Raw genomic sequence first — 12,776 nt, forward strand, 5'->3', positions numbered from 1 at the left:
CCCGCAGATTGAACGCCCGCCAGGCACGGTGGGCACTCTTTTTGGATCGATTTAACTTCACCCTTACCTACCGCCCAGGATCAAGTAATGTCAAACCGGACATTCTCTCTCGAAGGTTTTCTGCACCGGTGGAAGATAAGTGTGGGGAAATTATCTCACCCGCCTGTATTGTTGGTGCAGCCAGTTGGGATGTGGAGAGGGACGTTCAGGAGGCTCAGGTTGGTCACCCCACACCCGAGGCTTGTCCTCCAGGTCTCCTGTTTGTACCCCCTTCTGCTCGGTCTAAGGTGCTTCAATGGGGACATGACTCGAAGTTGGCATGCCATCCCGGATTTCATCGCACCTTGACCCTTGTCCAGCAACGCTTCTGGTGGCCCTCGATTTCCTCAGATACTAAGGACTACGTCGCTGCCTGTTCTGTCTGTGCACGCAGCAAAGCCTCTCACCGTGCTCCAGCTGGGCTGCTCCGGCCACTCCCCATTCCTCGTCGCCCGTGGTCTCATATAGCAGTGGACTTCGTTACCGGCCTGCCGCCGTCGGGAGGTAACACTGTCATCTTAACTATTGTGGACCGTTTCTCTAAATGTGCACATTTCATTCCATTGCCTAAATTGCCGTCTGCCCTCGAGACGGCCAATCTGCTTGTTCTGCATGTTGTCAGACTGCACGGAATACCCCAGGACATTGTTTCTGATCGAGGTCCCCAGTTCGCCTCCCGGGTGTGGAAGGTCTTTTGCCATGCCTTGGGAGCTTCTGCAAGTTTGTCGTCAGGATTTCACCCACAGACCAATGGCCAGACGGAGCGGGCCAACCAGGACCTTGAGTCGGCCATGCGATGTGTCACAGCGCGTTACCCAGCCTCCTGGTCTACACATCTTCCGTGGATTGAATACTCCCATAATTCTCTGGTTTCATCTGCTACGGGTATGTCTCCGTTCATGGCTGCTAATGGTTTTCAACCCCCAGTTTTCCCGTCCCAGGAGTCAGTGGTTTCTGTTCCATCCATTCAACACCATCTTCGTCGGGCCAGGCGGGTCTGGCAAGAGGTCCGGGCCGCCCTCTCTCGGACTGCCGCTCGGAACCAGAGGATTGCCGACCGCCGTCGGTCTGAGGCCCCGGACTACAAGCCTGGTGACAGAGTTTGGCTCTCCACCAGGGACCTCCCCCTCCAGGTGGATTCTCGTAAGCTGGCCCCCAGATATATAGGGCCTTACGAGATTGATCGGGTGATCAATCCTGCTGCGGTGAGACTCATGTTGCCCCAGTCTTTGAAGGTTCACCCGGTGTTTCATGTGTCGCTGCTTAAACCGGTGGCTCTGAGTCCTTTCAGCCCTCCAGCCGAGCCTCCTCCTCCCCCCCGGATCATTGACGGTGGTCCTGCCTTTGATGTGAGCAGGATTTTGGATGTACGGCGTCGTGGGCGTGGTTTCCAGTATCTGGTGGATTGGGAGGGCTACAGGCCAGAGGACCGTTCTTGGGTGTCCCGGTCCTTGATCCTGGACCCGGATCTACTCCGGGATTTCTACGCCCTGCATCCTGACCGGCCTGGGAGGACGCCGGGTGGCGTCCATTGAGGGGGGGGTACTGTTAGGTCCCTGTGTTTTGCCTGCTCTGCCTCCCCCTCCCTTTCTGTTTGTTTCCAGGGCTGTGTGTGTCAGGGGGCGTGGCTGGCTCCTCTGCTGCTCCTGGAGTCTCACACCTGGGTGTGATTAGCCAATCAGTGGGCTTTAAAGCACTTGGGCTGACTCTGCTTCAGTGCCAGATTATTCCATGTCTCAAATCCCGTCTACAAGCCTGCCAGCCAGCTCCCTGCTACCACAGCCATCTACCCTTTTTGGAAATAAATCTTTTTTGTGCAAGTCCTCCACTTCTCAGTCTCTGCTTTGGGGGTCCAACTACCTAACCCTAACAAAAAAAGAAAAAAAAAGAAGAAAAAGAAAAAAAAGGAAAAAAAAGAAGAAAAAGAAAAAAAAAGAAGAAAAAGAAAAAAAGAAGAAAAAGAAAAAGAAAAAGAAAAAAAAGGAGGAGGAGAAGAAGAAAAAGAAAAAAAAGAAGAAAAAGAAAAAGTGAAGAAGAGGAAGAAGAAGAATACATTTTACATTCTCTTCAGACGATGGGTCTCTAAGAACTATTACGTGACATTAAATTACGTTAGTTAAATCTCGTGGTATACTTTAATTTATCTGTCCATCCTTTGTAATGCCTGTGGTGTTAGACATAAACTTATGCTTCTGTCTGCTATTTGACACTATGAGCATCCAGGTATGATACAATAAGTGATTAATAGCAGTGTCAATGTTTACAAAGGCTTTCAAGAGTCCTTACCAATCATTTGAACGAAGGCTTCTTTTAATTTGTTATGGTCTTGCATTTTGAAAAAATGTCTGCCTCTTCTTCCTACAGTAAGTGGCATCAGGGCCTCGTGGTTGATGTTGGCTCCAATTCCAAAAATGTAAATATCTGTAACACCAAGAAGAACAATGTTAGATGATGAATTGGACATGTCAGTTTATTTCTTTCATCACCTCACACAGATGACTAGATTCATTGACATAATCAATAACCCTGATACATGTCGTAGTCAGTAACCCTGATACATGTAACAATACAAACACGATTGTGGTTCCGCAGTGTTACTGGAGTTTACGTTAAGGCTGTACCTTAAAAACCAAAGAGAGTCACACAGAGGAAAAATGAGAGATATTCTCTCTTCGTTGCAATAATGACTTGATTTATTAAATGGTAAATCAAAGAGGACAAAAGAATACAACCTGAGACAAGTTACAGATGGATGTCTCAAAGCTTTGCATCCTGATTATACAGTATACCCAACAGAGTATCCTTCGATCTGGACTGTTACAATGACAACTTTGAGCATCATAAATGAATCATTAATAGGTTCATCAATAATGATTAGTTAATGAATACAAAACATGGCTCAACTAAGTATATTTGAGAAACTGCAAACAGTTGTGGTTTCAGGTGTGATAAAAGATGTTACATAAGGTGTTTTTCAACCACTGCCTTGAACCCTGAAAAATCAGAAAATATGGTGCTAATCAAGGTGAACCTTTGTGATTATATAAGACACAGAATATACTGTAATTCTAATAACACGCAGTTACATGTCACATGGCGTAATGTATCTGGTCACGTGACCACTTTCTGAGAAAACATAACACGGTACGTGTAAACAGAAAAGAGACGGACATTTCTTAGTATTATACTTTAAAATTATTTCTGCCACATTAGAAACAACAAAGAAATACGGAGTGTTATAAGGTGGTTCTGAACATACGTCTTTCTGCAGCCAAGTCTCACGGGATGAGATTTTACGGGAGTTGCAAGGCTCCAGCCAAAAACAACATTCAAAGGAAACACTTTCAAAGCACAATTATACCACATTTAGAAATATGGCTTTTATTTTGAACATTCTGTAATGTAAACCCAGCTCCTGATACATGTACAGTTACAATCATGATTGTGTTTCTTTGCTTCCTTCACAGCAGACTGCTCTGGATGCCAAAGACATCTTACTCTTATCTGTTTTTCTGGTGCTTTTTTCAAATACAGTTTAGAGTCCCGGGTTGTGGGTTTGAACCCCTCCACTTCTTCACTCCACTTTGCTCATCCTGTGATAATCAACAGCATGACCTCCTTGGTATTTGTTCCTGTTCTGGTTAAGTCATTTGCTGGGTTTCAGGTTACCCTTGGAAATGCACAAATTCTAAATGGCCCAATAAAAACTGGTAATAGTTAAAACAGAATTTTCGAAAAAACACTCAAATTTCGCTAAAATGTTTGAGGAATTTCAGACATTTTGATATTGAAATGTATCGCAAAAGCGCAATGGAAATTTTTTTTTTCCGCAATTACACGTGACGTACCTGGTCACATGACCACCGCTCTCTGAGAAAACATGGCGAAGTACATGTAGACAGAAGAGGAGACCAAGACATTTCTTACCATTATACTAGGGCTGGGCCATTTTGCCTAAATAAACAAGCTCCGATTTTAAAAATTCAAGTTTTGATTTGATTTTCGATTTTTCTTTTTTCAATGCACAAATGACTGCAGACATCAGATATATTGTCAAAAGTGCAACTTTATTGCTGTGATTGTCCTCAAGAGTTAAAATGCATAAAACAATCCCAACATAAAAGTAAATGAGGTTCTGTCATTCAACAATTTCAAACTTTAACCCAGGTTTAAGCAAAAGTGCAACAGCAACTACACAGTAGCTTCAATTTACATACTACACTACATATTTTGTAACATATAACACTACAATTAAAAAAAATTATAAACTCTTCCCACACCATCTCAGTACAGTGTGAATAAAACATTAAGCATGCCTGTGGCACACACACACATAGCCTACTCAATGGGTAAACACATGTAAACAAAGAGGGGGCTGGCTCACATCGCGCTACGGTATCCCACAAGGACGGAACGCGGAAAAGTCCAAAAAAACTGTGGTGGAAAAAAAACAATTATAATAATTTTTAAAAGTCGAATTTTTTAGCAACAAATTCAATTATACTTTAGAATGATTAGCGCCACATTAGAGGTGAAACAACAAAGGAATACAGAGTGTTATAAGTGTAGTTTATTGATCCCAGTCCCACTCTTCATTTAAATTTAGCATTTTCAGTTGTAAAATGTCAGTGACTGCCCTCTATGGGTTGAACGCTAGCTATTGTAATTGAATTTTTCTATTGGCTGAGACTAGATCAGTGACTTCTTTTTGGATCAGTGACATCACTAATTGTCACTGTTGGGATTAGGTTTCATACCTCACCAAACTAGATTCCTCCATCTATCCCAAAAAATGCCAACGTAGCTCCAAAGATGTTATAATTTAGCAAACAACATTTAATGACAGCCTTCATAACGCCTTATTTATGCTAATGACAGCGTAATGTCAGCCTTATGTATAAACCTTTAAATAAATGTTACCAAACTCACCAAGATGTTCTTCTCTGGATGGATCTTGTTGCCCGGGGGTGTCGCTCAAGTACACCATGTTTTTTATCTTGGCCACTGTGGGTGCAGGGTCTCCACCCTTGTTAAAACCTCCTGCACGACACGACAGAGACAAAACCAACATTTGAAACATATGACTTTATCATTTCATGATTGGATGAACAACGTGTTACCATCTAAACCAGTGATGGGCAACTGGCGGCCTGGGGGCCACACGTGACCTTATTTTGAGCAGCCCCCAAAGTACATGCACAAACTAACTCCAGAAACACACAAGACAGCCATAGAAATACAAAATAAATGACAATAAAAATATGCTAAGGTTTCGTTTATTCAGTCACATTTTTTTTTTCAGGAAAATTTTATCTCCTGACATGTTTCGACTGTTAACTGCCAGTCTTCCTCAGAGGAGATTACTTTGATGTCTGAATAAACAAAACATTAACATATATTTCAAAAAAGAAGACAAAACGAACTTGCTGGAAGAATGAAAATACACAAAAGGACAACAAAAATACACAAAATTACTCCAGAAACGCACAAGACGCCAAGAAAAATACACCAAATAACAGAGATTCACCAAAACACACACACAAAAAAACAGGAAAATATTTTTTAACAACAAAAATACACAAAATGACAACGAAAATATAAAACGACAAAACCACATGTTAAATGACAGAGAAAAAAAACCCAGCAAAAATAAAGCCTAAATACACAAAATGAGTAAAAAAAACAACAAATGTACAAAATGCGCAACTCTAAACTCCCACAAAATGACAAAAGACACAAAATGACAAAAGACTGAAAGTGAAAAAAGGAAACCCACAAAATGACAAAAGAAATACATACAATGACAACAAAAATAGACAAAAGCCTTTGTTCTTTCCTGTATTAATGTTGAGATTGGTCAGTATTCTCTGACATTCTAAATGTTGATAATGTGGCCCTAAGATCAGACATCATATTTGTGTGTCCCCGCTGTGATCAAAGCAGGCCATTTCTGATCTAAACCTTTGTTATTATAATTTAAATATACAGTATTTCTCTCAAGGCAAAAGTAAAACAGAGGTTTGACTTGAATAAAGTGGAAGAATTACCATCAGTAAAAACAATGAAGACATGATGATGTTCCTCGAAGGTTTTATCTCCAACTTTACTTTTTATGTGCGTCATTTGCTCCAAGAAGTGGCGGAAGACTAGAGCGAGATCTGTTCCATTGGTCGATTCTAAAAATAAAAAAGTACAAAACACACAATGTGGCTAATGTGTAATCAATCATCTCTGGAACAATCCTCTCTGTAATGTTATTTGTTTTACTCACGATCTATTTTATCTTTCTCTATAGCATCTAGCATTGTCTTCAGGTCAATGGTTCCATCGAGAATGTCCACAGTTTTGTGAATAACAGAGGAGTAAAAGAGGATATCGTAGTTTGGGTTCACAGAAAAGGATGAAATCTGGGGATAGATCAGAAAAAATGAGTTAGACAGGAGTGTGTGTGTCGTTTTGGTACACTGTAACGGGGTGGACTGGCCATCTGGCACGCCGGGCATTGCCCCAGTGGGCCGTCGACCCAAAGTGGGCCGGTCCGGTCTGTTACGTTTTTATTATGCGCGAGTGGAAGCAGACATGGTAACAAGTGGCCAAAAAGGGTTAGTCTGGATGGAGAATACCAGGGTTGATTTTTTTTGTCCCAGTTCACCCTTTCACTGAACCAGGACAAAAAAAAAAAGTGGCGTTAGCTGTAAAATTCTTTGTGTTTTTTGGTCACAAGCCAAGAGTCTCGTGTTGAAAAGCATCGTTCAGGATTATGGATTGTAACCTAATCAAATGTATTTATACAGCATTGTGTTGCTGCAGCCAAACTGCACGTGTGCAGAATGAGTGTCTCATAGTAATACTATTAAAGGCTTCATGCGTAATTCAGGCCTTAAACAAAAAAAAATCATGTCCACAAGGCTCTTGTTTTACACTCCAATCTCATCGCCTTCAGTAATTTTTACTGAAAATGAGGATATCATTTCTTCCCACATCAGAATAATCAATTAATTACATTTTCAGACTGTTTCCACTATTGTCTTCAATGTTCTTGTGACTGTGTGCTTATGCGTTTAGCATTTAGTTAATAACTGTCAATAAAAGCATTGTGTGACTTTAGATCACGTGTGAAACTCATGGCTCGAGGAGCAAATGCGGCCCTTAGGAGCATCCAATTCGGCCCACAGGAGAAAATGACAGAGAAAAGGAATTATTGTGGAAATGAAACTCAACAATATTTGTGGGGACTCACAGATTTCCCAGATGTTAAACAGTTGAAAAATCTCAAAATTCTTACAGAATCATTACATTTTCCTAAATTTTTTGACATAATATTTCCCTTAATTAAATAGAAATTGGTCACAAAATGTAGGAAATTTGAAGTAAAGATCCTGTTGGGACTGATATTATCACTTATTGCTTGGATATAGTTGGTTTCTTACTTATTTTGTATTCTATGTATACGTAGAAGACTTGCAAACAATGTTGAAATGACTCCTTTCCCACTGAAAATCTGCGGCCCACTTGAGATCAAACTGCTTTGTATTTGGCCCCTGAACTAAAATGAGTGTTTTAGAAAACTCAGGTGTGTTGGCCGTCCCACCTTTCTAATAAGTAGTCGAACAGCTTGCTTTGTGTTGGTTACGTATTGCTCATCAATGCTCTCTGAAACTTCCATTGCAATGTAGATATTGAGAGTCGAGTTCTTTAAAATCCTTATTTGTCTTCCGTCACGAGTGTCTTCTAAACAAAAACAAACCATGTTAACATGCCTTTGAAAGGCAAAATGCCAAAATCTTTAAAACAAGCACACAAACAGATGGGTTGATAAATGTACTCACTATTTAATAGATTTTAAGCTTAAAGCTGCTGGAGACAATTTTCCTTTTTTAAAAAAAAATCAGATAAAGACAGTTTAGGCCTCGTAGATATGGAGTGTAGAATGTAAGACAGAGACCGCATGTTCTATATCACTGTTAAAAATGTGTACACATGAAAAATAAATATAAATGTGAAATGTAAGCGTACATCTAAATGTTAAATCAAAATTTAAATTTAAATGTTAAATCGAAAAGTTTATTTTAAATTCTCAATCTAAATGCTAAATCTAAATGTTTAATCTAGATGTTTAATCTAAATGTTGTTGTTTTTTTTCCTGTTTCCTTTTGTGATTTTGTGTCTTGTGTCATTTTGTGGGTTTTTAGAGTTGTCATTTTGTATATACATTGGGTAAGGAAAGTATTCAGACCCTTTAAATCTTTCACTCTTTGTTTTATTGCAGCCATTTGCTAAAATCAAAAAAGTTCATTTTATTTCTCATTAATGAACACTCAGCACCCCATCTTGACCGAATTTTTTTTGCAAATGTATTTATAAATAAAAAGTGAAATATCACATGGTCATAAGTATTCAGACCCTTTGCTGTGACACTCATATTTAACTCACATGCTGTCCTTTTCTTCTGATCCTCCTTGAGATGGTTCTGCTCCTTCATTGGAGTCCAGGAAAGTTTAATGAAACTGATAGATTGATTAGGAAAGGCCACATCTGTCTATATAAGACCTTACAACTCAGTGCATGTCAAAGCAAATGACAATCATGAGGTTGAAGGAACTGCCCGAGGAGCTCAGAGACAATTGTGGCAAGGTACAGATCTGGCCAAGGTTACAAAATAAGTTCTGCAGCACTCAAGGTTCCTAAGAGCACAGTGGCCTCCATAACCCTTAAATAGAAGAAGTTTGGGATGACCAGGAGTCTTCCTAGACCTGGCTGTCCAGACAAATCGTGGGAAAAGAGCCTTGGTGAGAGAGGTAAAGAACAACCTAAAGATCACTGTGGCTGAGCTCCAGAGATGCAGTAGGGAGATGGGAGAAAGTTCCACAAAGTCAACTATCACTGCAGCCCTCCACCAGTCGGGGCTTTATGGTAGAGTGACCTGACGGAAGCTTCTCCTCAGTGCAAGACATATGAAAGCCTGCCTAGAGTTTGTCAAAAAACACATGAAGGACTCCCAGATTATGAGAAAACAGATTCTCTGATCTGATCAGACCAAGATTGAACTTTTTGGTGTTAATTCTAAGTGGTATGTGTGGAGAAAACCAGGCACTGCTCATCACCTGCCCAATACAATCCCAACAGTGAAACATGGTGGTGGCAGCATCATGCTATGGGGTGTTTTTCAGCTGCAGGGACAAGATGACTGGTTGCAATTGAAGGAAAGATGAATGTGACCAAGTACAGAGATATCCTGGAAGAAAACCTCTTCCAGAGTTCTCAGGACCTCAGACTGGGCTGAAGGTTGACCTTCCAACAAGACAATGACCCTAAGCACACAGCTACAATAACAAAGGTGTGGCTTCAGAACAACTCTGTGACCATTGTTGACTGGTCCAACCAGAGCCGTGACCTAAACCCAACTGGACATCTCTGGAGAGACCTGAAAATGACTGTCCACCAACGTTCACCATCCAACCTGACAGAACTGGAGAAGATCTACAAGAAGAATGTCAGATGATCCCCAAATCCAGCTGTGAAAAACCTGTTGCATCATTCCCAAGAACACTCATGGCTGTACGAGCTCAGAAGGTGTTTCTACTCAATACTGAGCAAAATACTTATATTTCAGTTTTAAGTTTTAAGTTAAATGAACTTTTTTGATTTTAGCAAATGGCTGCAATAAAACAAAGAGTGAAAAATGTAAAGGGGTCTGAATACTTTTCGTACCCACTGTAAACATTGTTTTGTGTGTTTTTTAGACTCATTTTGTGTATTTTGGCTTTATTTTTGTACGGTTTCCTTTTGTCTGCTTTTGAAAATTTATATATTTGTTGGCATTTCATTAGAGACAGAAATTCATGTAAAACAGATTGTTATATCATTTTTAAAAATGTACATAAAAAATAAATCTAAATCTAAACTTTAAATGTAAATCTAAATGTTAAACACGTGATTGACAGGTACTGACCTGCCCAGTTTGCATAATTTCTAAACATTTAACTTTACACTTTCCGACCGGTTTAACATTTAGATTTAGCAATCAAAAGTTTACGTTTACATTTCGATTTATTTTCCATGTACACAGTTTTAACAGAGATATAGAACACGCTGTTTTACATTAATTTCTGTCTCAAATGAAAGGAAAATTATTTAAATGTGAGAAAAATGAGCAAAATGTTCAAATTATGACAAGTATGAAGCAGTGGCTGAGTTTTTACACCCCATAGAAATGTGTTGAAGTCACTTTGGCAGAGTTTTTGGGGAAAACACAAGAAATTGTAAGAATGAATTAAGAACAGTGAAACCTTTCAGAAAATGTCAATTAGAGAGATTGTTTACAGTGGAGATCAAAACTTTCCAGCAAATAATCTTTGATTTATTGATTTGAAGCCTAAACTATATCTGTATCTGATTTATCTGAAATCATTTTGTTCTCCAGCAGCTTTCAAACACAAGTGCTGGAGGTTTGCTTGAGCAGACTACTTGCAAAGTTCCCGCACCCAAAGAAACCAGCTCCTGCATCATCCCAGACAGACACTCTAAACTCACCAGGCTGCAAAGTGGCAAGTTTTTCTCTGATTGCAACCCAAAAATGATGTGAAACTTCTGCTGGAGTGTCATAAGCGTGTTTATCTGCAGGGAAATAAAACCCACAGAAGCAGAAGTTTAAGTAGGCAGTCAAAGAAGAAACAAATGATAAACTATATTTGCTTTTCCAGAAGAAAATGCACGTGAAGATGCAGCTGCTGCCATGCGTAGCAGTACGCTGTCATTGGGTGCTATGCAGGAAAGCACCTGGACAGGGACCACTCACACTCCCATTCACTCCTACTGGGCATTCTAGAGGTATTAGCCTAGCATTAGCTCATCATTAGCATTAAGCTAGCCCTAGCATTAGCCTAACAATAACATTGGTCTAACATTGGCATGAGCTAAGCATTAATCTAGCATTAGCATTGCTATTAGCTAAGCATTAGCCTACCATTACATTACTATTAGCTAAGCATTAACCTAGTATTAGCATTGTTCTAACAATGGCATTAGACAGGGCTAACCAAGATTCAGAAAATGACAAAGTGAGACTTTAGTGACATGATGCGTTCCAGCAAAAAAACATGGCTTTGTCCTGTTTTAACGTTGATTTATACCTAAAGACCAGTGTTGGGAACGTTACTTTAAAAAAGTCATTAGTTATAGTTACTCACTACTTGTTCAAAAAAGTAACTGAGTTAGTAACTGAATTACTCTATAATAAAAGTAACTCATTACTAAGGAAAGTATCTATTTGCGTTACTGTTAAAAAAAAAAGTTGCATATGTCAAATAATTCATATTTTTTAGATGTGTGTGTCGTTGTGAGGCGTTTCCTTAAATTTGAGTTGCTTTCAACGGATGTAGACAAAGTCTTCACTCCTGGATATAATGTCCACTTCACATGTACGTTCTTGTTTTTGATTAAAATTAATTTAAAGTTGTGTTTGTATTGTTACTTTAAAAATGCCAACTTTTCGTGTGCGTGTGTGTGTTGGCACATGAGTAAAAACACTACCTCTGATTGGCTACCATGGAACATGACGCCGCCTTAGCCAATCATAATCTCTCACTGTGTTTTTAACCCACCTCCTCACTACAGCTGAGTCAGAAGCCAGGGATGCTTTTGGATCACAGTTTATTCAATCAATGCATGTAATGCACCACATTGAACGTTCAGTAACGATAACGGCGTTAAAAAAGTAATTAGTTAGATTACCCCGTTACTGAAAAACAAACGGCGTTATTCCAAACACCTTCACCTCCATGCCACGCCTCTCCCTCCTAATGCTAGTTTTAATTACAGACATGCAAACACCAACGGCATGAAAAAAGTGAGTCTGGGGGGGGTCCTCCCCCAGATAATATTTTTGATTTTAACACAAATTAAGCAATCTGGAACACTACTAGTACAATAAGGCAAAAATAGCACTAACCTAGCATTAGCCTAGCCACTGAATCCTCTGTGAAATAATAGAACATATAAAGTTGAAAATAGCAGATGAGCAAAGATCACATAAAGTGTCTTAGTGTGAGTTTCTATCAGGCTGTGACTTTCTTTAATATTTGATGGAATGTAATGTGCGTTGGTCTCACAGTAGCACGTTGGTTCTCTTCCCGTCCACTGGCCGTTTGTCATGCACATTCTTTCCTTGGATCCCACCAGAATCCTGTTATTGCAGCTGTAAGTCACCTTAGCGTGCGCTCCAAACATCCTCCTGGCACCAGGTGGGGTTCCAGGGTCAGGACATGTCATTTGAGTTCCAACTGTAGTGCAAAACAAACACAAATAATAATTTACTATTTTGTAAGGTTGGCTATTTAATCTCATATCTCAAATATTTATTTTATTTTTTTTTTTTTTTTAACGAAAATGCTTTTCTTTGTGTTTAATTACTCTGTATTTTATTTACCCTTTGTTCATGTATTTTATCACATTATGTTCCATTTTGTTACATGTCTTTTACCACTTGCAAATGAGAATTGGTTCTCATTGATTTACCTGGTTAAATAAAGATGTATAAAGTTTAATAAAGTTGAAATATAATGTTGAGATTAAAGTTGAAATGTCTACTTTGACATTATTATATTTCACTCTTATTCTTAAAATTTCAACTTTAGTCTCAAAATTTCAACATCATTTTTTACTTTACTTTATTAAAGTTAAATTGGCTCTAATCCTCTCCTGTATTCTGTCACCTTAGGATAAAAACCCACTCACCC

The sequence above is a fragment of the Gouania willdenowi genome, unplaced genomic scaffold (assembly GCF_900634775.1).
Source record: "Gouania willdenowi unplaced genomic scaffold, fGouWil2.1 scaffold_10_arrow_ctg1, whole genome shotgun sequence".
NCBI lineage: Eukaryota > Metazoa > Chordata > Actinopteri > Blenniiformes > Gobiesocidae > Gouania > Gouania willdenowi.